This window comes from Solea solea, chromosome 9 (assembly GCF_958295425.1).
Source record: "Solea solea chromosome 9, fSolSol10.1, whole genome shotgun sequence".
Taxonomy (NCBI): Eukaryota; Metazoa; Chordata; class Actinopteri; order Pleuronectiformes; family Soleidae; genus Solea; species Solea solea.
The window spans coordinates 23,922,856-23,946,472 of NC_081142.1; the positions used below are offsets into that span (position 1 = coordinate 23,922,856).

The window sequence follows — 23,617 nt, forward strand, 5'->3', positions numbered from 1 at the left end:
ACACACACACACACACACACAGACCTATACACTTTAGTGGGGACCAAAGTCCTAGAATGGTGCTTTAAATGTAAATACTTCAATGTTGGGACACACAGTGGAACATCAAAGTGCTTTACATTACAAAATAAAAACATACACCTTAAAATGTACACAATGACAACATTAAAAATGATATAAAAATTAAAGAGAAACATTTAATAACATGTCATACACAGTAAAAACAGTGATCCTAAAACAGTATAACAATTTGAAAACAGGAAATGGACAGATAAAAACGACTAATTAAGAGGCTGATACACAGTCACTAGTCACTCGTGTGTGTGTGTCGCGAATAAAGTCATCGCAGTTTCACGCAGCCGTGCAGTGATGACTCCGCCCACGTTGTGTAGGTACTTTTTATTGTGTTGGAGATGGAACCTAACTGTGCCATGCCGTGCCGAGGCGAGCCGGTGTAAATCCAACAACGTGCACGTACAGCTTCTAAAATGATCTTAGAAAAGATTTAGATACATGAGACAATCGAACTTAAACTGTCATCGCTGAAAAATGTTTGTCAACGACAAGATTTTCAGTGAGAAAAAACGAGACCTTTAAGTAAATAAAAAATATAAAGTTGATGGGACATGAGGAAAATGTTGAACTGGGAGGAGAACCAATCAGAAGAGAAGAGGTACAGAGGATAGGTTGATCTACACAGACGTCAACATGGACGAGGACAAACAGATGAGACGTCCAGAAATCCATACAAGGATTCTGTAATGTTGTTTTTATCAGCAAAATGAATTGTGAAGACAAACAATAACAACATCTTAATAGATGGAGTAGTGGAGAAACTTGGCGTTTGCGTTACATGATCTTTAGGGTGCTCAAGAACACACACACACACACACACACACACCTGTTGTAAATCATACATATGCAGCAACAAGGACCTGACATGACGTGCACCTCAACATGATGACTCCACACAAGCACGTTGAGATATTATATACAGGTTACAGTATATGCTATGACTGGTGAGCTGAGGGGCTTTTTAGTCGGAAACACGTTTCAAATGTGCATTCGAGACTGAAAATAATGGAAAACTGAAGGTATTCAGTATATGCTGTGATCCATCAGACATCTGCACATGTTCCTCAGGGTGAAACACTCACACACATATGAGTTAGGCTGTACGTGTCTGACATGTTCTCACACCTACTGGAAATATTCTGTGTGGTTTAGGTGAGGACCGGTGTCAGAGGAGAGCAACACACACTTCATCGCTGTGAATGTATTTCTATTCACACAATCACCTAGTTGTTTATAATAGTTCTGGATTTGTCATTAGTTTAAGTTAAAAAAAAATTGTAAAGTGGAGTATTTGCCAGGTGTGAGATTCAAAAAGGTCCTCATAAGTATTGTGTGTCATAAAAACTCAATTTGACACATGAACAATCTTCCCTGACTCAAATACAACAGTCTACAACTCCAATGACCTGGGGGCCAATGAGCATCTATAGTCTGGTCAAGAGAACAAAAAGCTTAGAATTACAACACAATATTCCATCATGATATCAACAATCATGATCATATTTCAAAGTAAAAGTGCTTGTTTTGATATGGAATGATGTATTAAACACCAAACAAGCTCATTTATACACGTCATTGAATGTTGTATGTAATACATTTAATAATGTGATAATCATGACTATGAATGTCTTGTTATTACTGTTGTAAAAACAGTGCTAGCAAACAGATATCATCTTATATTCTGTCTATATTCACCTCGCCGGCAGCTGTGCCTCACGCTGTGTTTCAAAGAAGGTGAGGTCGTGGGCCGCATGTGGTAAATCTGTGCGTTTGTGCCGCTGTAAACAAGCAGCAGATTCCAGGGACTCTGAGGCGGAACTGAAAGTGTTTCTGTGAAAAGAACGAGGAAGCAGGAAATGAAAAAAGTCACAACATAAATGTTTTCAAACGTGTCCATTTCTGCTCGTGCTTATGAAGACACAGCCCCACAGTTCTCAGCAGGAACTTTTGAAGATGAGCTTTGGAAGCACTTTGTAACTTTGCTTGAGCAGTGACACATGAATGAAGATTATATTATTTTTATTATATGCTCTGCATCCACTTTATCCTCTGTGAAATTCAGTAAGAGGCTACGTTTAAATGTATTATCATTATTATATAAGTGCTACCAGAGGTGGAAAGAGCACTGAAGTATTCTACTCAAGTTAAAGTAAAAAAGTAGCTTGTTTAAAATGTACTCAGAGTAAGAGTTACTTAGTTACTTTTTTGTTTTCTTGTTGTGCAAAAGGGACAAGGGAACACAAATCTCACCTGAATTGGTTTTTAAAGAGGCCGTAGCATGGTCCTATCTCACTTATATGTGAGATATGGAGGTGTACTTACAAACATGAAGTCGTTTTTACGGTCAAAAACGTTCTAGTCGCTACAAACGAGCCGATGTAAATGTCTCATCACTGACGCTCTCGTCAGCCGCGCTGTTTCAGACCAAAACCACACCCGCAGAACACAGACTGTCTTGTGATTGGCCAGGGACCTGGAAGTGACGTAATTGGCACGTCAGCTCTCAGACCCGCAGCTCCCCCTCTGGAAAGGCGGATGCATTTGATCCGGAGTCTGAGCCAGAGTCAGAAGACACTGTGACAAGTGAAAGACTGCTGCAGGACGCCTGCAGCTTGGATGACGTTGTGGTTACCGAGATGATAAACACACATGCAAATGAAACACGAGCGTAGCGTGTAGCTTAGCGCGTAGCTTAGCCTGTAGCCGGCTATCGCTAATGCTAAACGACAAAACAAGCACACAAAGACAGTTATATACATATTGTTGGCACTGCTCCTTCCTTTAGGTGAAGTTTGGTGCTGTGTCCTTCTTTGTATTGCTACTTCCAATCGTAGAAGAAGAAGAACTACTCTCGTTGTAGCTGCTGAGCGTATCGGTTGTACGGAGCTCAGCAGCTACAACAAGAGTAGTTCTTCTTCTTCTACGGTTGAAAGTATGTCACCGGATGTGCCCGGACTAGGAGGCACTGCTGTTTAGAGGAGTGGTGAAATTCGCCAGTTACGTAACTAGTCAACGGAAATGCCGTTCTGCTTCGTAGAGCTCAGGAAAACAGTCAAACCCTGCGCTCTCAGCAGTGGCTGAACTGATGTTATGGACTTTTAGGGCTTCATAAACGAGGTAATGACGCAGATACACACAAAAATGCAGCGTTAATTGGCACTTCCGGGATAATTTCAGAGGATCAGTCCTCCTCATCATTCACCTGTCTGTCCTCATCATTCACCTGTTCTTTCTGGTCCTTTTATGGTTCGATTAAGCAAAGATGTCTGGACGGACATTTTGAGGATTAGGTGTAAAAACTCATTTTAAAAACAAAAAGTCAACAAGTAAATAAAAACTAAAAACTAAATCACTGTATAACCTTGGTTTGAATGGGATTTTCTGAGCAATGTGACTGTGGTAAAAGACGTTGAAGCTCACAGGACGACACCATGTCTACAAAGTCCAAAATAAAACTCTAGTGTTTTTAAAATGTCTATAAACTTAAAGAGTAGATGTGAACAGAGCGATACAGTAGAATAAATATAAGCAGTGAAAAGACACCGAGGCAGCAGTAGAGGGGGGAGAGGTCGAGCGTAGAGAGCAATAAAGGGGAATGGGTGAGGGGTTTCTTATGTGTTTGTAAGAGAGAGGCAGCGGTGAGAGGTGTCAGTGCTTTTTAAAATAGCTTACGTGGAACTCCAAATCCCCCTCAGCAGCACGGATCAGCTGACTGACTGACTGACGGCCACTTGCCAAGGAGTCAGTGGGGGGTGGAGGAGAGAGCAGAGCTTCTAACTCTCTCCACTGACACGCAGACGGGGAGGGGGTTATGTCGGCCGTCCTGTTTAAACACAAAAGCTGCCGGCGCTACGGGGGGAGAGCAGAGGAGAGAGTCGGTCGTCTTTCTCTGTCCCTGACAACACTGACAGCATCTTTACATGTGTCATTTTATAGCTTTAATAATATCAGAACTTTCAGAATTTTCAACCTATGAAGTCATTTTTCTTCTATATGAAAGTCTTTTTTTGATCTCATCTCCAATAAACTTTTTCAACCATTTTCCCTTCAATATTCTTGCTCAGTGCATCACAACACTATGGTAACAATCATCAATAATAGTTATAATAATGTGGATTTTATATTTTTATATATATATATATATATATATATATATATACATATATGGCGTCTTGTGGACCTGAGGCTACTTTGAAGCGTTGGAAAGTAAACGTGCGATTGAAAATACTGGTGAAGAGTATTTATACACAGGTGGGTTTTAAGGGTAAGGGTCTCATCATCCACATTTCCCAAAAGAACGGAGAGAACCAGGAACCAGGTGGAGAACCATCAAAAAGTCGGAGCAGGGTCAGAGGATATGTGCCGTAAAATGGCAGCTCTAGTCCAGGTCTGTGAGGGGCCAACTGGCCCCCGTCTGAGCCATCATGGTTAGCTCGACACTGGTGTTTCCTTCCTGTGACCAGGAGGGTCCGGAGTTGCAGGCGTTGCCCTCGTCCTTATCCGACTGCCCACGGTTGAGAAACAGCAGCAGGTCAGTGGTTGTGTGATGCTTCAGGATGATGATGCTTGGCTAAATGTATGAGCTTAGACCTGCCGAGCCGAGCTCCACTCCCAGTTCTCCCTTCTCCTCACTTGCGGCTGTAGATGTTCACACTTTAGCACCAAAGCCTCAAAATGTCCGTCTTTTGACCATAAAAGGGCCAGAAAATGTCCTGTGACTACAGTATGTTGCTTTTGCACATTTTTTTTGTATTAAATTTCAATATCTGCCAGTTATTTACAATTTACTGCATGTTAAAATAGTTTATTAACAAGTTTTATTGAGAAAAAAACACTGTCGTTGTAGATGAACACCAGTGTTTGTGTATTTATAATAATAATAAATATTAAATTATAAAATATTTAAATAATAATATTTGTTGGAGATTTGCCTCAATGTCCAAAAACAGGTGTTTTTTCCAACTCTCTCCTCTCCGGCGACGAAGACAATGATTCTCCGTGAGTGAAATTACCGTAATAACCACACGCTGGCGTTGACGTGCAAACACACAAACCGCCGCGCAGTTACGGTGACACAAAATGTGTTTGTGCAAACGTGTCGTCAGCGATACGCTCGACGTTAAAGGGTTTTAATTCTACAGAGGAAAGGTGCGGATAGAGTTCATTTGCCTGCGGCCCGTGAACACGTCTTTAAAGCGGTCCAGAGTTTGGTTGTTTGGTCCTAATGAGGTAAATGCACCAGGCTGCTGTGAACACAACCTCAGTGAAACCCAGGACGAGTGTGTGCTGAAACTGGACACACTGGTCAGCTGCACATCCACCTTTAATGCAGCTATAAACAGAATCTAATTCTGTGGGGAAAAAACTGCTAAATCTAATTATAGTTATTAGTCTCCAGACATCATGACCACGGGGATGGAACACACAGTACATTGAGGACTTGACCTCCATCATAGATCATCTTGGCGGTGTGTGTCTTAACGTTGGTTTCAGTTAATCTTATCAAGTATCAAATTTGGCTTCATCTTATCAGTTATTTGAGAGTCAGGGTTCTGAAGTTCTTGAAAAGCAATGATTGTGAAAGTCAAAGTAATACGTGCATTCCCACTGTGTTTGTGATCAGTGGGGGATTCAATCAGCATTCACTCGCCGGTCACATGTCGCCAACGCACGGGACGTCTCCATCAGATTTATTTCTGGCATATTCGTTAGTCGTGAAACTTTCTTTATTTTTGACTTCATCTTATGTCGTTCTTACTTTATTGAGGTTTATTTGCCCTTTTGAAATTTTCCACTCGGTGTCACTGGAGTTTAAGGCTACGTCGTTTACATGATGACGGTCTGAACAGAAGACGCAAAAGTGGCGTCGCGTCTTCAATTTTTATTCCGCGTTTAGACAAGCGTTTTCGGGAGGAAATCTGCATGCATGCGGTGACGCAAAAGTGTGTGGAAGTTCTTCACTTAAAGCGATAAGAGCATCTTTGGACATGCGGAAGTTTTCACGCCACGCGTTTTCATCAGCTACTCCTTCCACAAAGTTAGCCCACCATCGACTAGATCTCCCAGGTCTCGTCCAAAGCCGTCTGGCTCGCCTCCAACGCATTGGTGCATCCAAAATTTGAGAGAGGTAATTACAGATCCTTCTCTGTTCAGTAATATTATCTGTACATATCATGTACATTTCGTGGAAAGACTCCTGTACGTTTATTAGAGCTGCCAGAGCAGCTTGAAGGTCCGTCCCATGGTTTGTTTATTTCCCTGTACTGGCACATGTATGTGACGTAAACGGTATGTGACGTAAACGCGTACGCGACGTGAGCAGATCTGAGCAGAGTTTTGCATCTTGCCAGTGTAGACGGAGACGCTACGGCGGAGCGTATTCAAGTTTGGAGGGTGGTTTCAGATTTTTGCGTTTTTAAGCCCCAAAAACGGCGCCACCGTCTCTTGTCGTTTTTACCCACAAGCGTCCTTGTGTGAACGGGGCCTAAATGTGTGATGACAGTAACTCCATTGTGTTATTGTCTCCTCACTTAATTTTGTAATATGTGTTGATATGTATAATTCTACAACATACATCTTTGTTTTATCAGTTGTGTTTTTGTTGTGTAAGGGTGTCTTCCATGTTACCACTTTTCTTTCTGCTGCCAGGGAAAGAGCCTGTGACCTAGTATATACTTTTTTTTGTTTGTATTATATATACACGTTTAAAAAAACAACAACTTTGGCATTTGGATTAGAGCAGGATTTCTCAATCCCTGGATTAAAAAAGACTAGCCTTATATATTAGCAAAGTAGCTGTCGATGAGTGTATGTAATGTCTTGAATTGACCTGGTGTCATGGACCTTTTTCCCAGCATGAAACAGTAGAACAAACGTTAACATTAATTATGGTTCCACTGCAGTTTAGAGAGTCAGGGTTGTGTTGTTAAAGTACAGTATATACAGAGGCTGTAATAATGTGCTATATAAAATGTCTTATATCCTTTTTTCAGCACAACTTAGGCAAACTATATAAATACACCAGAGTAAAAAGTACTCGAAATGTTTAAAATCGGATTGAATTTGTGAAATCTGGAAATACATCGCAGTTCAAATTTCACTTGGATCGTTTTTTTATGAACAAATAAGAAAAGAAAAACGGTCGAATTTGTGACTTCTGCACAATCATTGCTACTTTATATCGCTACTAAAAATGCGATATAAAATGAATCAAAACTTTGACTCAACAACACATAAGATAATATGAATATATGACCTATGAACACCTGTGAGGCAGGCAGAGGGCCATGCGAGCGTGGTCGCTCACTGACTCTGTGCCGCTCTGTCGCCCTCCTGCTGCAGACGCTCAGCCCAATACACACTGTGTTGTGATATCCAGAGGCAGAGAGGCATCCACTCCTGGTGGACCTTTAGATTTTTAGGCTGTTTTGAATTCCTGTCATATTTACACCCCCTAACACATTTCCTCACTCAATAAAAGTGTCACACTTTCCTCTTCACTCCCCCCTGCTGTGAGAGGTGACCAGCAAATGCCCGGTTCATTGAAACACTTCTCAGAATTTGAAGGTTATTCCGCAGAGGATGTGATAAATCTTCAGGCGACCGAGAGTCTCGTCTTACTCAGAGGAGTCGCCTGCTTCTTATTCTACCACTCATCCCTCACCCGTATGCTTCACTCCTCTCTTTCTGGTACTTTTCTTCGTCTCGTTGGGTGACTAACATCTTGGAAGATGAGGGTGGAAAACATTCTCAACCATCCTTAATGAATACCAGAGACACTTTGTCACATGTCTGATTCATATCCGCTGTTATCTCGAAGGCTCCGTTTCGCCGTTACACTAATCCCAAACACAATGAAAGGAAAAATCAATTCACTCTGTGAGGTAGAATGTTCCCTGTGTTCGAGTATTAGTCTGTTTGATAGATTTGTTCATTTCCATTTGTTTCTCTTGGCTCTGCCGGGACAAATACTGAAGAGATGGCCGGATATTCTAACGCTGGAATATGTGAACTGCAAATGAAAATATAACAAGTGGAGGAAAACAATTGTGGAGTGTTCAACCTGTGCACTCCAGCAGCATTAAGAGTGCACTTTCTGAAGGCAATAGACATCAGTAAGTATGTATTTTTGGACAAATCAAGGTGTCACTTGGCATTTTTATCTCATTCCATACACGTCTGTCCCATCTGTGGCTCTTCCTGAGGTTTCGCCCATAATTTTCCCCCCTATACAAGTGTTTTTGTAAAGTTAATTCTAGTGAGGGTCTAAGGAGACTGGAAGGGTCTAAGGCAGGGGTGTCCAATCTTTTTTTAACGAGGGCCAGATTTGATAATGTGAAGATGTCCAGGGGGCCAATGGTCACTTCAGACCTTTTTCATTTTTACAATTTTAAATGTCAACGTAACCAAATCAGCAGGAGTGAAAAAATAAAAGAAAAAAACGGAGCTGCAGGCTGTACAAAATCTCACTGAGGGCTGTGATTGGCCCACGGGCCAGACTTTGGTTATACCTGGTCTAAGGAGACTGTAAAGCCCTTCTAGGCAAAATGTGTTTGTGATGTTGGATTACATAAAATCCACTTGACCTGTAGAGATGTCTTGTGTTGCAGTCATAATTTGTCACACAGTAATCAACAGTCACCATCTCCATGTTGATGTTACATCATCATCATCATCATCATCATCTTATTCTCCCTGTTGCTCTCTTGATTAGTTCAAATGATGCACTGACCACATCCGTTTCTTCAACTTCTGTTGACCTCGCAACGTAATCAGACGTTAAAATTGTTCTTACTAGATTGTATGAGCGAGCTTAAAAGTGGTGGCTTTTATGTGATGATGACTACAGATAAGCAAGGTTGAGTCAGCTTTTGTAAACATCCAAACATGGCGACCACTGAAGAGCAGCCGTTGCTTCCACTTGCTCCACAAAAAGTCACGAGACGTAGACATTAGTAGATCGCCATGGCTCTACGAAAACTACAACAAGCACTGTTCCACGTACATCGTCCAGATCATTGGATCTGATTGGTCATAGGTTTGTCCCTTCACATTTTGATCTGCATCTGTTGGCTAAGTCTGGCATTAGCCAGGCAAACAAATGCTCCACAGATGGATGTGCAGTGCTGACACAAAGCAAGGTAACTCAAAGAGCTGGAGGGTCATGTGTTGTTCAAGGAAACGAGGAAATTTAACCAAAGCAGGGACTAAAAACACGTTTTTACACTATTTAAAGGTGACATAGAATGCTTGTATCACACATATATGTTAGTTATGGAGGTCTACTTACATATATTAACTTGTTTTCATGATTAAAAACCTCCTTATCGCTGCAAACGAGCCGATCAAAATATCTCCTCACTGACGCTCTCGCCAGCCGCGCTGTTTCAGACCAAAACCACACCCCCAGAACGTGGACTGTCTTGTGATTGGCCAGCCAACGAGAGCTTTCCCACTGTCCTGTGATTGGCCAGGTACCTAGAAGTGACGTAATTGGTAGGCCAGCTCTCAGATACACAGCTCCCCCTCTGGCACGGTGGATGCTCTGCATCTCAGCAGCTACAACGAGAATAGTTCTTCTTCTTCTTCTTGAAAGTACGCAACCGGATGTGCCCGGACTAGTGCCCGCACCAGGAGGCGCTACGGTGGTGAGGATTTCTGATGACGACATCAAATTACGTAAGTGCCGATCCACTTCGCAGAGCCCAGGAAAACAATAAAACCCTATTTTCTCAGCAGTGGCTGAACTGTTTGTTCTGAAACTTTAGGGTTTCATAAACGAGGTAATGACGCAGATACACACACAAACGCAGCGTTAATTGGAGCTTCCGGTCTATGTGGGCTTCAACTTCAGTCCTTGAGAGCATAAAGTATAAATCAGGCTTTCCATTTGTGTCCAAGTGAAATGACTGCAGAGTCGATCCATCTGTCCATCCAAGTCTCCACTTCTTGTGATAATTGTCACTCCATAAAATGTAATGAGTTCTTTCAGAGGCCAGTTTTCATTCTATCATCTGTCTGTTTTAATGTATCTTCTATCTGCGCTACTTTTCCATTGTTTTTATAATGGGTGGGTTTTAAAAGGTCGATTGCGTCAGTGGAGCAACGGGGAGAATCATTATGTTTGGGTCTGACATTTAAAGATGTAACCTCTGCATGGAGATGATGAGGTGATGAGCAATCAACTGACGACTGTGTGTTGTCTGACACTTTTTCCGGCCATTTCTTTCTAACAATGAGGAGCATGACGATCGGTACACACCAGGAATAAGTTTTATATCTTGTCGACCAGTTTTCCACACATTTCAAAAGACCCTTGGTTTACATCTGTGGCAGCTTTACAGCGCCACATACAGGCCTGGCATATTTACATATACTGTAAACTACAGTGTTTACGGTGTTGTTATGGAGGGGATATGAAGGCATTTATGAAACAGAGCCGTGTTTATGGAAAACTTGAGGAATGAAAAAGAAATAGATGATATATGGAGAGCTCTGTTTCCATGATGTACATACAGTACTCACAACACCCCACACAAAATACACCTGTTGTTATTTCATTTGTAGCCATTAAAGAAGGGTAAACAGTACTGAAACTAACATAGATGAATTAAAAACATTTTTATACACTCATTTTGTGTTGAATTACCATGGACAGGCTGCAGCATCTCCATCAAAAAAGGCACCGTGATGGTTGTGGGAGAGTGTGTTTGTATTGTGTGTAAACACATTTTAAAGGGCAGAGGCATACGTTCCTGTGGCCTTTAACAGAGTGGGAGATGTTGATTGGACACAGATTTGGCCAGGCCAGCGTGATCAGAGGCAAAAGTGTTCCGTGTGAGTTCAAGATGTTTCGGCTGGAGCAGCGCTCCACACAGAGGAGACGAGGACGTTAAACGGGGGTAGAACGGAGGGGAATCACAGAAAGATCTGGAGTTTCTGGTGAGGCGATGGTATGAGTCACAGTTTCAGATGAACACAGGCACAAACATTCAGACACTCCCCACACATCCACCGCTGATTACTCGGATTCTGGCAAATGCAGCGCGAACGTCAGTACAATTGCTACAATTGTTTGGGGAATCAGTACCAACTGTACTTTGATATCTGCGTGACCTCAGCTTTTTAATTGAACCACATTAACGCGTCATAACTATCCTCGCGATTGCTTGCATCAGTTGGACTTTGAGGCGGGTTTTTGGTCTCAAACTGAACCCTGGACCTCCACTTCCCTTCAGCCGCCTGTACGTTGGGTCATTTTAAATAAGGCATAATGTGGCAGCTCAGACACTCATAAGCATGCAGGCATGCAGCGTGCTTGTGTAATGAATGAGAGGAACGTGCAGACATCCTTCCAAACACAGAATCAAAGCGGGCGTGTATCACGCTCTGAGATGAATGACACAAGGAGGTGAAGGCTGCAGCGTGCCGCGGCCCCCACAGCGTCCCATGGCCCCTGGCCCCCGCAGCGTTCTGCGGCCCCCGCAGCGCCAAACATAGTAAAAACGCACTTTGATTACATTCCACTGAGAACGCTCGTATGGTGCTTTGCATTCAGCCCGCTGCCAACGAGGGTTGTTACGCACAGGCTCTCTGCTCGATGCCGTTTCTGTGGGGGTGACTCACCCACGATGCATCTGTTTGATGTCCGGCGCTCGAGACCTCCCAACATTTTACGTCCCACCTGCCACATAGGTTAGAGGTGGGGGTGGTGGTGCAGAGAGAGCAGGGGGTAAGAAGGTTATTAAAATAAAGACATGTAAAGAGGGGTGTGTGTGTGTGTGTGTGTGTGTGTGTGTGTGTGGCGACTGCGAGCATGTCTCACATGTGTTTAACGGTCCGTGCATTACTGTGTACAGTCTGCTGAGAACAGGGTGTTAACCCTTTGATGAACACGGCTCAGGTCGGTTCATTTTGTGTGTTTCAGTTTTAGCTCAGTTTTTGTCTTTGCTTTAACTCCATCACTTAGTTTTTCCAGGGTTTTCAAGCGTCCCTCCCGACGATTCATCCGGCTTCACAGTGGATCCACGTGCCCCTACTGCTTTCTCGCGTGTGTCTGGTGTGAACACGCCCTAAGACGGCGGAAAATGAAACAGCTGTTACGCGTCAATCACTGGTTACAAGAAACGCTGTGTAACATTCACAACACACTGCATCATAACCATATGACAACCGGCACAGACGTCAGCCATCGACCCAATCTGAACTCCTGTTTTGAAGTCACCAGAATCACAAGTTGGCCGGCGCCATGTTGACAAAAGGAAGTTCAAAGGCTTTACCCAAAACCAGACTCTGTGTGTAGCTGTTGATCACACTGGTGTCCACTCATGTGTGACGCACTCTATCATCCATTTTCCTCTACAGGGGAATGACATAAAAAAAACTGACATCATGTTCTATTAAAGAGGAGCTGAAACTAGTGACGTGGGAGTCTCCCCCTGGTGGCTATTCAATCCATTGGGTATTCCTGATTGACCTCATTAAGGAAACCAAAAAACTACGATCACAACGTAACAAATCAAACATTAGCACAACCTGATCAACACATGCAGCGTTAACGACGCGACAGTGAGGTGAATTAACTTCATCTGTAGTTTGGTGAATAGCGCTGATCGGTGGCGGCGGTGATTGGGAGAGTTGGGCTGAGAACAGACACAGGTTTTACACCGAGCATCTCATTCTCCTGATGAGTCTGCGTGTCTGATGCATCAGTGCGGCGTCTGCAGTAATGTGGGCTCTGCATCGCTCCGTCACGGTAAAGAAGGAGCTGAGCCAAAAGACGAAACTCCCGATTTACCGGTTGGTGTAAGTTCCTATCCCCACCTATGGTCACGAGCTGTGGGTAGTGACTGAAAGCACGAGATCGCGGATATAAGAGGCCGAAATGGGTTCTCCCTCAGAGATAGGGTGAGAAGCTTGGTCATTGGGGAGAGGCTCAGAAGATAGCTGCATCCTGGTTAGGATGCCTCCTGGACGCCTCCCTGGTGAGGTGTTCCGGGCACGTCCCACTGGGAGGAGGAGGCCCCCCGGGGACGACCCAGCACTCGCTGGAGAGACTCTGTCTCTCGGTTGGTCTGGGAACGCCTGGGGATTCCCCCTGAAGAGCTGGATGAAGTGGCCGAGGAGAGGGAAGTCTGGGCTTCGACCCAACCTTGGAAAAGAAGGTAAAATTGGTGCACGTGTTTCTACGGTGGAATCCAATGTTGATGACGCTGAGGTTGATTACAAATGAAACGCAGCACAAGTCCAAGTATTCTGCCATTTTGTCAACTTTGGAAAAACACAGACACCCCGGGAGAATAAAACGGTGAAAATATAAACTTAAACCATGTTTGATTGAATTGAATCAATGTCAATTAATGTCCTGAAGATTTTCTTTCTTTTATTCTTCTCCTTTCTGTGCCAAGACTCATTGTGAAAGATTGCAGGAGATCATCATATCCTTTGAAATGATAGACAAATAAATCAGTGTGTTTAGTTTTTTTGGTCCCACCCTGATGAGAGAGCGTTTGATTTGTCATTTTTTCCTCCCTCGTGTTTATCTTCATCTGCTTCATCCAGCGTCTGTACTTCTCTATTATTATCTATTAGTTCATTGCAGGGTGAGGGTGAGAGTCTGTTATGGTTAAATGTTCATGTAAAAGAAAACGTGACGGCTCGGAGGTTTTGAAAATGAGATTCATGGGATAATACATATGTACTAATGAATACATATATATAGATATACTGTATATACATTATATTATATTATATTATATTACATTACATTATATTATATTACATGACAGAGGAAACACGAGGGAGCATCTTCTCTGTTATGTCTTGGAGAACCAGAACAGACGGGGGTAAAATAAGCCTCTCTGTTTTCTGTGGTTTTTCAATCATTCGACCATATGATTAGACTATAATGAATTTCTTTTTTAACCCTTTGACTGCAGCTCAGGAGGCGGGACTTCAGCCGGGCTGCGGGTGAGCCAATTGGTTGTGGCACGATGACTGACAGGCGGCACGGCGTGGCCGTGATTGGCCGCTGAAACCTCCTGATCCGTCTCCACCAGTCCTTGCCAGTCAGGTGACTGTGACTCTCTGCACAAAAAAAATCAATGTGATCACTCTGTCCTCACAATCTGCAGGACGGCCACTAATGGAGAGCAGAAATGTATCAATGCACTAAACTCTTCCTCTCAAAAGTCTATTTTCACCTCCTGTGGCTGGGTTCGTGGTCGATGGCAGATTAGATTTATCATCTCAGGCGGCGTTTGGGATCAAACAGGTTATGAGCTCTGCTGCGAACGATTTCTGTTTCTTCTTAACTCTTGGCCACAGAAATAGCGAAATCTCTGCGGTCATTATTGGACAAATATGATCATTATCAAACATTGTGCTGAGGCGTCACTCTCGATCTGGCTCACAAACGTCATATGACGTTGGTTTTTCCTCCCCTCTCTCCCCTCTCTCCCCTCTCTCCCCTCTCTCTCTCTAAAAATCAAGCCCAGTGACACAAAAGTGTCTCATAAACAAAGCTATTTTGACAGCTTTCGAGCAGAGTGAGTGGTGCGCGATGACTTCACCATGTGTTTTTGGGTTTTGTGTAAATGAATGTGTGTCTGTGTGTGTGATGGGAAACGTCCATCGCGTCCTGGCTCGACGGAGGTTAGGGGCTTTTTGCAGAGCGTGCGGTTTCTTGCACCCAATGATAAAAAAGGATGTTGTATCACATGTAGACATCTGCTTCATTAAGACCTGATGTGTTGCTGAGAATCTTCAGTGCACCGACATGTACACAGTCGTTATCTGTTAACAGGTGTTAATCTTTTAAGTCATGGAATGTTTTCATATTTTAAGTTTTGCCTCCAGTGCAAAATAGGAAAATTCATAAATCCTTCTCCATATCACAGGAAATATCAGCCTGTTCTTATATTTATACCCGGTTTTTAATCATCTGTGTTGATAGTGATGGTTATTAGTGTAAATATTAATAAGGTGAGAAATCATCTCTTCAGATTCTTCAATTGCTTCTTTTCTGCTTTTATTTGGAATGAAATGTATTTGGCTGCAGTTTTTCCACTGTGACTCTTGGAAGGATGAGCAGTGAAGTTCGGGGATTCCCAGCCCTTTATTAATTATAACAGAGCAGTCGTCATATTTCTAAATGAATGTCATGTGAGGATATGTAAGGCACACTGAACCTACTTCTTTATATATTTTTTTGTTTATGATCTGCAGCTATTTTTCTCACGCCAGATAGAACCAGCACAAGGAGTGCACAAGAGTGGCGATGGGGATTTGGTACCTTGCTCAGGAGAACCTGGCAGGGACCTGAACTGGCAGCCCTTCGATCACAAGCCAAGGTTCCCCATCGTTCAACCTAAATCAATGTAAAAAAATGTACATCTGGTTGTAAAATTAACGTTTTACAATTACTAAATGAATCAACAAATATGTTAATTGGCTTGAGTGTTTTTTTTAATCATTTAAAAAAGTTTTTTTTAGCTTCAGAAATGTGAATATTATCAGGTTTTCTTTGCTCCGTATAACAAAGAAATCTACAACAGAGCATTAGGGCCACATTGAGAAAAAAGAAATTCACAACTACGTGAATAAAGTCATAAATTTACGAGAACAAAGTCGTAAAATTCTAACCTGTTGTTTTAGAAGAGGAGAGTTGCAGACTTGGAGGAAACGGCTGCTTTTGTAGAGGGGGAAATCAGGTTATTGGTGGATGCATCAGTGACCATTCAGAGGGGTTTTGTGGTTTCTCATGATTTTGGATCCAGAAGGAGTCGAGATCTGGCGAGCACAGCGCACAGCCTCCAAAGCCTGCAGTACACCTGGATTCATATGATAAACTAGAGAAACCACAAAATCCCTCTGAATGACCAGCTGATGCATCCACCGATAATCCTGCAGTCGACCACAAAAGCAGCCATTTCCGCCTGGTTCTTTCTGCGGTACAGATGCATGTTTTTGCATATACTTTTTAAAGTCTTGATACTTAAGACAATGTGACGCTGATGTGCCAAAACTTTAAGTATCTCCTTAAGTAATTCCACGAAATACTCCACGGCCTCATTTTAACAACTCTCCTCTTCTAAAACAACAGGTTAGAATATTACCACTTTAATCTCGTACATTTATCAGAATGTCGTAAATGTACGTCTTTATTTACGTCTTTATTCTCATAAATTGAAACTTTATTCACGTAAATTTAAACTTTATTCTTGTATATTTACGACTTTATTCTTGTAAATTAAAACTTTATTCACGTTAAATAAAACTTTATTCACGTAAAATAAAACTTTATTCACGTAAAATAAAACTTTATTCTTGTAAATTTACAACTTTATCCTTGTAAATTTACAACTTTATTCTCTTAAATTAAAACTTTATTCTCGTAAATTCGTAAATTAAGATTTTATTCTTGTAAATTAAATTTTTATTCTCGTAAATTAAGACTTTTTTTCCTCAAAGTGGCGCTAATACTCCGTGGTAGAAATCCTTAACACTGATGTTGGGGGAGTTTTCTGTTACCAAGGCTTTGGAAAGTACTGTCCCTGGAATCAGTGACAGTACTATGAGTTACAGCTCAGTACTGAGGAAAACCGAGGTAACGTCAGACGAATGAGCGATGACCTCAGATTGTGACGAGCAGCTTGCTCAGGCTGATACATACTGTCGAGTCATCGGTCTACGACCTTAACATAGTTTATTAGAACCTGGACGCCAAACTGTCTGTGGAATGGTACGCTCTCAGCTCCCACAGCATCTGAAAGGTCTGATGGTGGCGAGTTGTGATTTCTGTGGAGACGACCTTGAATAGTTTCTGCGTCTATAATCCTCTCGCTTCAGTGAGACTTAAGGAATCACATCTCGTGTGAAACTAAGTGTGACTGACCTTCAAATTAAAGACAGCAATATGAATTTAGGGTGAGATGGTGCTAAATATTAGAATTTACCTCACAATTGACAATACAAGACATTACAACAAATAACAGATTTAACCCTTCTGTTATTTGGCATGCGTTCTTTTCGTGGCCGTACCTCCAAGGCCGTTTGTGATATCCATAAAATTTAATCTGTCCAGGGTGTGACTCCGCCTTTCAACCTATGTCAACTGAGATTGGCACAGCACCCCCGCGTGACCTTCACATGGAGGATAAAGCGGTAGATAGAAGATGGATGGATACCGGAAAGCAGAGAAATAGAGCTTTGGGCCCTTATACTTGGCATTACGGTAGAACCTCAGGACTTCAGTGGAACGACTGTCCAATCACAGACGAGATTCACCAGCGTGAGAATGATGCCAGATATCGAATGTGAAAGTCATCTTGGGAAAAAGCGGCAGAAGAACTCACTCATTGAACATTTTTTTGACAATTCTACAGCCATAAAATCTAAATAAATCATGACGGTCATGAGAGGGTTAAACATTTTATAGACCAAACAGCCAAGTGATTAACTGAGAAAATAATGATAAATTGCAGCCCTCAGTGGCGCCATGTCATTTCACAGTTCAGAACAGCCAGGCCCCTAGTGGATGACACCAGCTGTCAATCACACAGGATTCATGTGTCACTTTTACCATCTATTTTCCTCTAAACTGGAACATAATCTACAAAACTGATGTTCTCATGTTCTCAAAAAAGACTCAAATCTAAGTCAAATATTTGCTATATTATACCGTGTGGTGCTGCCCCCTGGAGGCTGATGGCTACTTCTGTCCTACTTCTTAGCTTTCACATGAGTGGATTTACAGGGATACACCTACTGGAACTCTGTATCAACACCTTCGCACAATGAGCCAGTTTTCCAGAGGCATTGTTGTCACAACTGGTGGAACAGTGGCTGGGATTTTTGCCTCATAGCAAGAGAGTCACCCGTTTGAAATCTGGTTCACCCAAAGGCCTTTCTGTGTGGAGTGTGCATGATCTCCCTGGGTTCTCCAACTCTAAACTGACAGTACGAGTGAATGTTTGTTTGTCCTGCGTTGGACTGGTTACCTGTCCAGGATTTCCTCTGCCGGACAGTTGAGGATAATAGAAAATGAATGAATGAATGATTGTGGAGTTTGGTACTATGAGTGAGTGACAGTCACAGCAGGTCCAGTCCGTGCCACAGAGCCTTGTTTTGGTTTTATACGGTTAAACGTGCTGCTTTGTCAGGTGTGAGAAAACATGTCATAGAGTTGATTCTAACAGGTTTTTATTGTCGGTTTCAGTGCCAGTACCAGCTCAGAGCCCTGGTATAGATGACGGAGGGACGGCATTAAGTATAACCTTTTTCCCACTCTTTTTACTTTGCCTGCACGAGGCTGGATCAACAAATGATCTTGCTCAGTCAGCACTCAGACGGGGGCACCACAGGCTGCACAGTTAACTGGAGCGACCTGAAGCACATTTTTACGTCTCAGCTTTTATGTTTTAGGACAGAAGAAGAGTGATGAATCGGGGAAGGACACGTACTAACTGATGAGACCCAGGAAGAGGAACGTGGCTGTGTGTGCGTCATTGTTTCCAAAAATCTGTTTCTGCCTGTCAACCCCCGCGGTTTCCAAAGTAAAACCAGGCCGGTAACATTATCGGATAAGACTCAGGTGTACCGGCTCTGGAAAATCCACTAGTGTTTCTCATGTGTTGCTCAACGCTCTTGTCTTTGCAGTGAATATAAACACACACACATAAAAATGCCTGTTTGCGCGTGTTGGTGTTGCAGCTCTGTCGGCCTCCTGGTGTGAACGCACCATGTACTTTTGTGGCAGAGAGCGGCACTTTCAACTTAACGACGCCATGTACCGCCTGATTCGTTTACTCTAAAATACATGTTGTGGCACACAAGAGCAGTGTGTCATTAGAAATCACTTGACAGCGACCCAAAACAGAAACGTCGCGGCACTTCTTGCTCTTTTTTTCTTCTTCTTCTCCTCCTGCACACATGGACTGAAAAAAGAGAGGCAGACAAAGGCAGCGAGTGGGGGGGTGGAGGAGAGAGAGAGAGAGAGAGAGAGAGAGGGGTGAGGGGTGTCAAAAAAAATAAAGTGTGAACTCCGGCTCCTTTGTGACCTGTTGGAATCACTCGGTGAGCATTCAGGGTCAGCGGGGACAAAGGAGGGAGGGGAATCTGTTCTCTCTCTGCTCAGCAGGGAACAGCTCATGCTTGACTAACTCTTTGGATCCCCACGGAGCCAATCTATATGCTCTTTCTTCTCCCCTTGTATCCGATTCTGAAAGTGTGTCAAAGCCAATCATTACGTTTGTTTCAGATATCATTGACCCCTGTGTGTGTGTGTGTGTGTGGGTTTGGAAAGGAAACCCCCAAGCGTTTTTTTCTCATGCACCAACTTTTCAGCAGCATCATTCCCCTAACCGCACAGCAGAGTGTCTCTGGGAAGCGCAGCGTTTCTGTCCAATGTGTTTTGCGCCGCATGCAGCTCCAGGGGTCTAATTACGCTGGGTTTGAAAGCGCAGACACCCCCATGTCAAAGGCAGACTCTGTAAATCACACGCAGTCATTAGTGGGAAAATATGCTTTTTTTCAATTCTTTTGAGGGCTTGGCAATACAACATAAAGCCATGACAAATAAAAGCAATAAACTATTTATTGTCTGGAGGGTAGAAATGGTTACATCTCTCCGCACAGACAGGAATGGCATTTACGCAAACGAATTGGCTGTAAACGCTTTTTATTTGAAACCCAGGATATAATTAGAAACTTGTGGCTTTCTAAGAAAGACTATGTATGTGCTTACATGTGTGTGTGTGTGTATGTGAGTCTTGATGAGTCCATGTGCGTGCATGACACTCTTTTTTTCCTCCCTCTCTCTGTCTCTCTCTGACTTTCACACTCACTTTCTCTCCTTCATTATGTCAAGTAGCTCCCAAATATTTTGTGTCAGAAATAAAGTTCATGTGAGGAATTTCACAGGCGCTCGTGGCAAAAATACATTAGACTATATGGTCAGGAAATAAATCTGACATGTACAAGTTGTTCAGAGTCAGTGAACACAAAACACCCTGTGTTTCTGACTGCAGTATGTGTGTGTGTGTGTGTGTGTGTGTGTGTCTGAAGACTCTGTGCTCAGGTGAAATATTTGGTGCCTAAGGCAGAAACAGAACGTTCCCTCCTTTTCGTTCTTTAAAAGTTTACATCACATTTTCGTCATTCACAAAAGATTAATTCACAACTCCACCGTTCACATTGGCGCAAAAATAAATGATCAGATGGTGGCGTGCATACACGTGCATCAGGTGTTCAATCAGAATGGACTATTTTGACATGTGCAGTGTTGTCTAACTATACATATATGTGTATGTGTATATATATATATATATATATATATATATACACACACATACATATATATGTGTATACATGCCGTATACACATATATACACACATACATATATATGTGTATACATGCCGTATACACATATATATATATACACATACATATATATGTGTATACATGCCGTATACACATATACAGTATATATATACACATACATCTATATGTATACATGCCGTATACATATATATGTATACATATGTGTGTGTATATATATATATATATATATATATATATATATATATATATATATATACACACACACATACACATATATATACACACACATATGTTTTGTTGTGGTGTGATGAGCACATTTTAGTGTGTATTTATGTTGTAATGCTGTGAGAAAACAACAATAACACGATCTTTACTGGACACCCCCAGGTGCTTTTTGTGCCTAAACCTAAACACTTACTGCATTTGCTGCATCCAGAACGCAGAAGTGAACACATCTCATGTAAAGAAGACAAAGTCCTTTGGTTTCCTTTGTGGATGGAAGCATATACTAAAAAAGCCACCACGGAACAACTCTGCTATTTCTGCATAAACGATTCCGTTTGAAATGTGATTCTTTTTCCCACTTGATTTATAACCACAATGAAACATTTTTCTGAAGACTTTAAACAACCTCAATCACTAGTTCCAGCTCTTCCTAAATAGCAAACAATGTTCTCTAATAGACGATAAATCATGGCACATGTAAGTGACTGACACCAAACTCTAAAACCCGAGGCTTCAAACGTTACAATCTCCCTGATGTAGACATGTGAGATTACTGTTAAAATTAAGGATTTTACTGCACAGAAGCTGTTAATGAAGATAAATGCAACACCTGCTGTGTGCACCACAGTAAGTCGAGGCTAATCAAACAACTGTCAATACGTCTGTCTGTTAAGTGCATAACTGTCCAAGGGTCGTTGCTCAACAGGCTTCACAAATGGCAGGTGACGTTAGAGGAGAAATGAAAGAGTTACGGGTTTGTCTGCTCTAAGCCTTCGTTTCAGGTGTGTGAATGTTTGCATGACAAAAATTGTACATTGTTTACATTATGTCCATTCAACAATGGTATGGGTGTGATAGAAAAACTGCTCCTGACGCTGGAAATATCTTTTTTTTTCTATGCTTTGCTTTGTAGTGGAATCTTTTAGCTCCGTCTTTTTGCTCATGGGGGAAAAAAAAAAGTGAAGAGTCAGCGGAAAAACATTAACCACTAAAATTAGCTGATCATTTCATCAGACACCTCTCTCTCGCTCTCAGAAACGTCACGAGCCAAAACACAGCTCATCTCGTTTATGAGCTCGTAGGCAGTTGCAGAATTATATGCAGAGTTTAAGTGGCTTGGCAGCTGCTTGCAGAGATAGGACTGTGATGAATCAGGGAAGGATTTGTACTGACTGATGAGACCTAATCTGGAAGGAAACGTAGGCGTCTGAGTCATTGTTTGCAGTCGGTCTTTGTGTCTGGCTCGTCCCGACTAAAATGCAACTCTGGAGTTCCCAGACTTAAATGAAAAAGGGCCAGAAGCGTCTCCAAAGGAATCCTTACTGTGGACACAAATGCTGTGAAAGTGATGCTTTTTTTAAGTAAATATAAATATATAGCTGCAGATGTGGCCTCGGGAAAGGCATGTGCGATGCCTTCGTGTCGCAGATCTGCCTAATCCTGCGTGATCTTTTCAGGGACAAAGACACCTAAGCGAGCTATAGGGGAGGAAGACGTCCCCATCTATCTTCAAGCTCTTGAAAACCCAGCTCTTCCAAGAGCATCTTCTCCTTCTGCACTCGGATCCACCTCATCATGCTCACCCTCAGTCAGTCCACTGTTCCCATCGAGTGGAATTCTTTCCAAGACTACTTTTAAGTCGCTTTGGATAAAAAGCATCTGCTAAATGCTTGAATGTGAATGTTAAATGTAAGACAGTCGTGTAGGAGCAGGTGCAGTTACTCACGAGTGAACGGTAAATCACTGATGAAGTACGCCAAAGCCATGTTATTAGACATCCTGAAAAGAAACACTGGAGAGAAACTCTTTTCAGGCTTCTCCATAATTCTTTGCTCTTTGCTGTAATATGTGAAGAGGAGAAAACGCCGGCGTCTTTAAAAAGTAAATAAAACTGTCGATCATGTGAACACGTTCACAGTATCTCGTGGTGGATGTAAATGTTAGGACTTCTCGTCTGCAGTTAACAGACAGAAAACGCCATTTTCATTTCAGCGTTCGGTGTCACAGTCGCTGTGATTCACTAATGGTCTCTGATTGCCTTCATTGAAATCTGTTGCGTTTGCTCCCACATGTGTGAGTGCCTGTGTGAGCAGCAGCCTCCAGACTCTGCTGTCAGCAGCCTTGTAATGCAGAGCAGGTGGCATGAGAACAGAGAGGGAGACGCTGGCCCGGGCAACGATATTGCTTTCACTGCCGGCATCTTCATTATTTCTCTCGCTTCCCCGCGCGCCCCACAAATCAAGTGATATGATGCGTGCCGTGAGCCCTTCCTCCCATCATTCCCCTGTCATCCCTCCCCCGCCAGACTCCCACACAGGCTTCCCAGCACTGCGAGGGGAACCGGGATGTGACCACGCATGAGATACATGAGATTAATCTGCCGTTAGATGGGAAACGTGTTTTTCTCAAGGTCTTGCAGCGGAGACAGATTTAAAAGCTGGAGTGAGATTCCATTTTCATTCTTCTTTTTTCTTTTTTTCTCCGCTGCTGTCAGAAGAGCACGGTGTATTTACTTAACCAACCTTTTACAGCCGTCACCCTCCACCACCACCACCGCTGCCACCGCCTCACTCAGCTGCTCTGCTCAGTGATAAGCAGGGGCAACCATTCATTTCTCCCCCCACTCTCTCTATTCACTTAAACTATTTACAGAGCTCAACATGGCCTTTACGCAACCACTGAGGCGAAGAGCACAGACATGCGTGTGCATATGAACATACAGTACAGTGAGCGTGCACACACGCACACCATGAAAATTCAAGGAATCATTTACGTTACATATGCAGCACAAACCCTCCACACAAACACACACACACACACACACACACACACAGACAGAGGTTTGTTGCTCGAGTTGATGTTGGCTTTTAAAGTGCTTCAGGAATAATGTTGGATTGGATTGGATGGTGGACAGGCCTGATGTTTGGTGGCCTTCATAGGTTCACACATGGCTAAGGTTTCCACTATGGTTGGTCA

General features: G+C 42.7%; 1 long non-coding RNA gene across 1 annotated transcript; it reads left to right on the top strand.

Annotated features, from left to right (window-relative positions):
- The first annotated feature begins 13,015 nt into the window (after positions 1 to 13,015).
- LOC131466166 (uncharacterized) lies at positions 13,016 to 15,419 on the top strand. Its single transcript, XR_009241393.1, has 3 exons — positions 13,016 to 13,238; positions 14,013 to 14,146; positions 15,301 to 15,419. It is a non-coding gene; the product is annotated as an uncharacterized LOC131466166 (long non-coding RNA).
- The last annotated feature ends 8,198 nt before the right edge of the window (positions 15,420 to 23,617 follow it).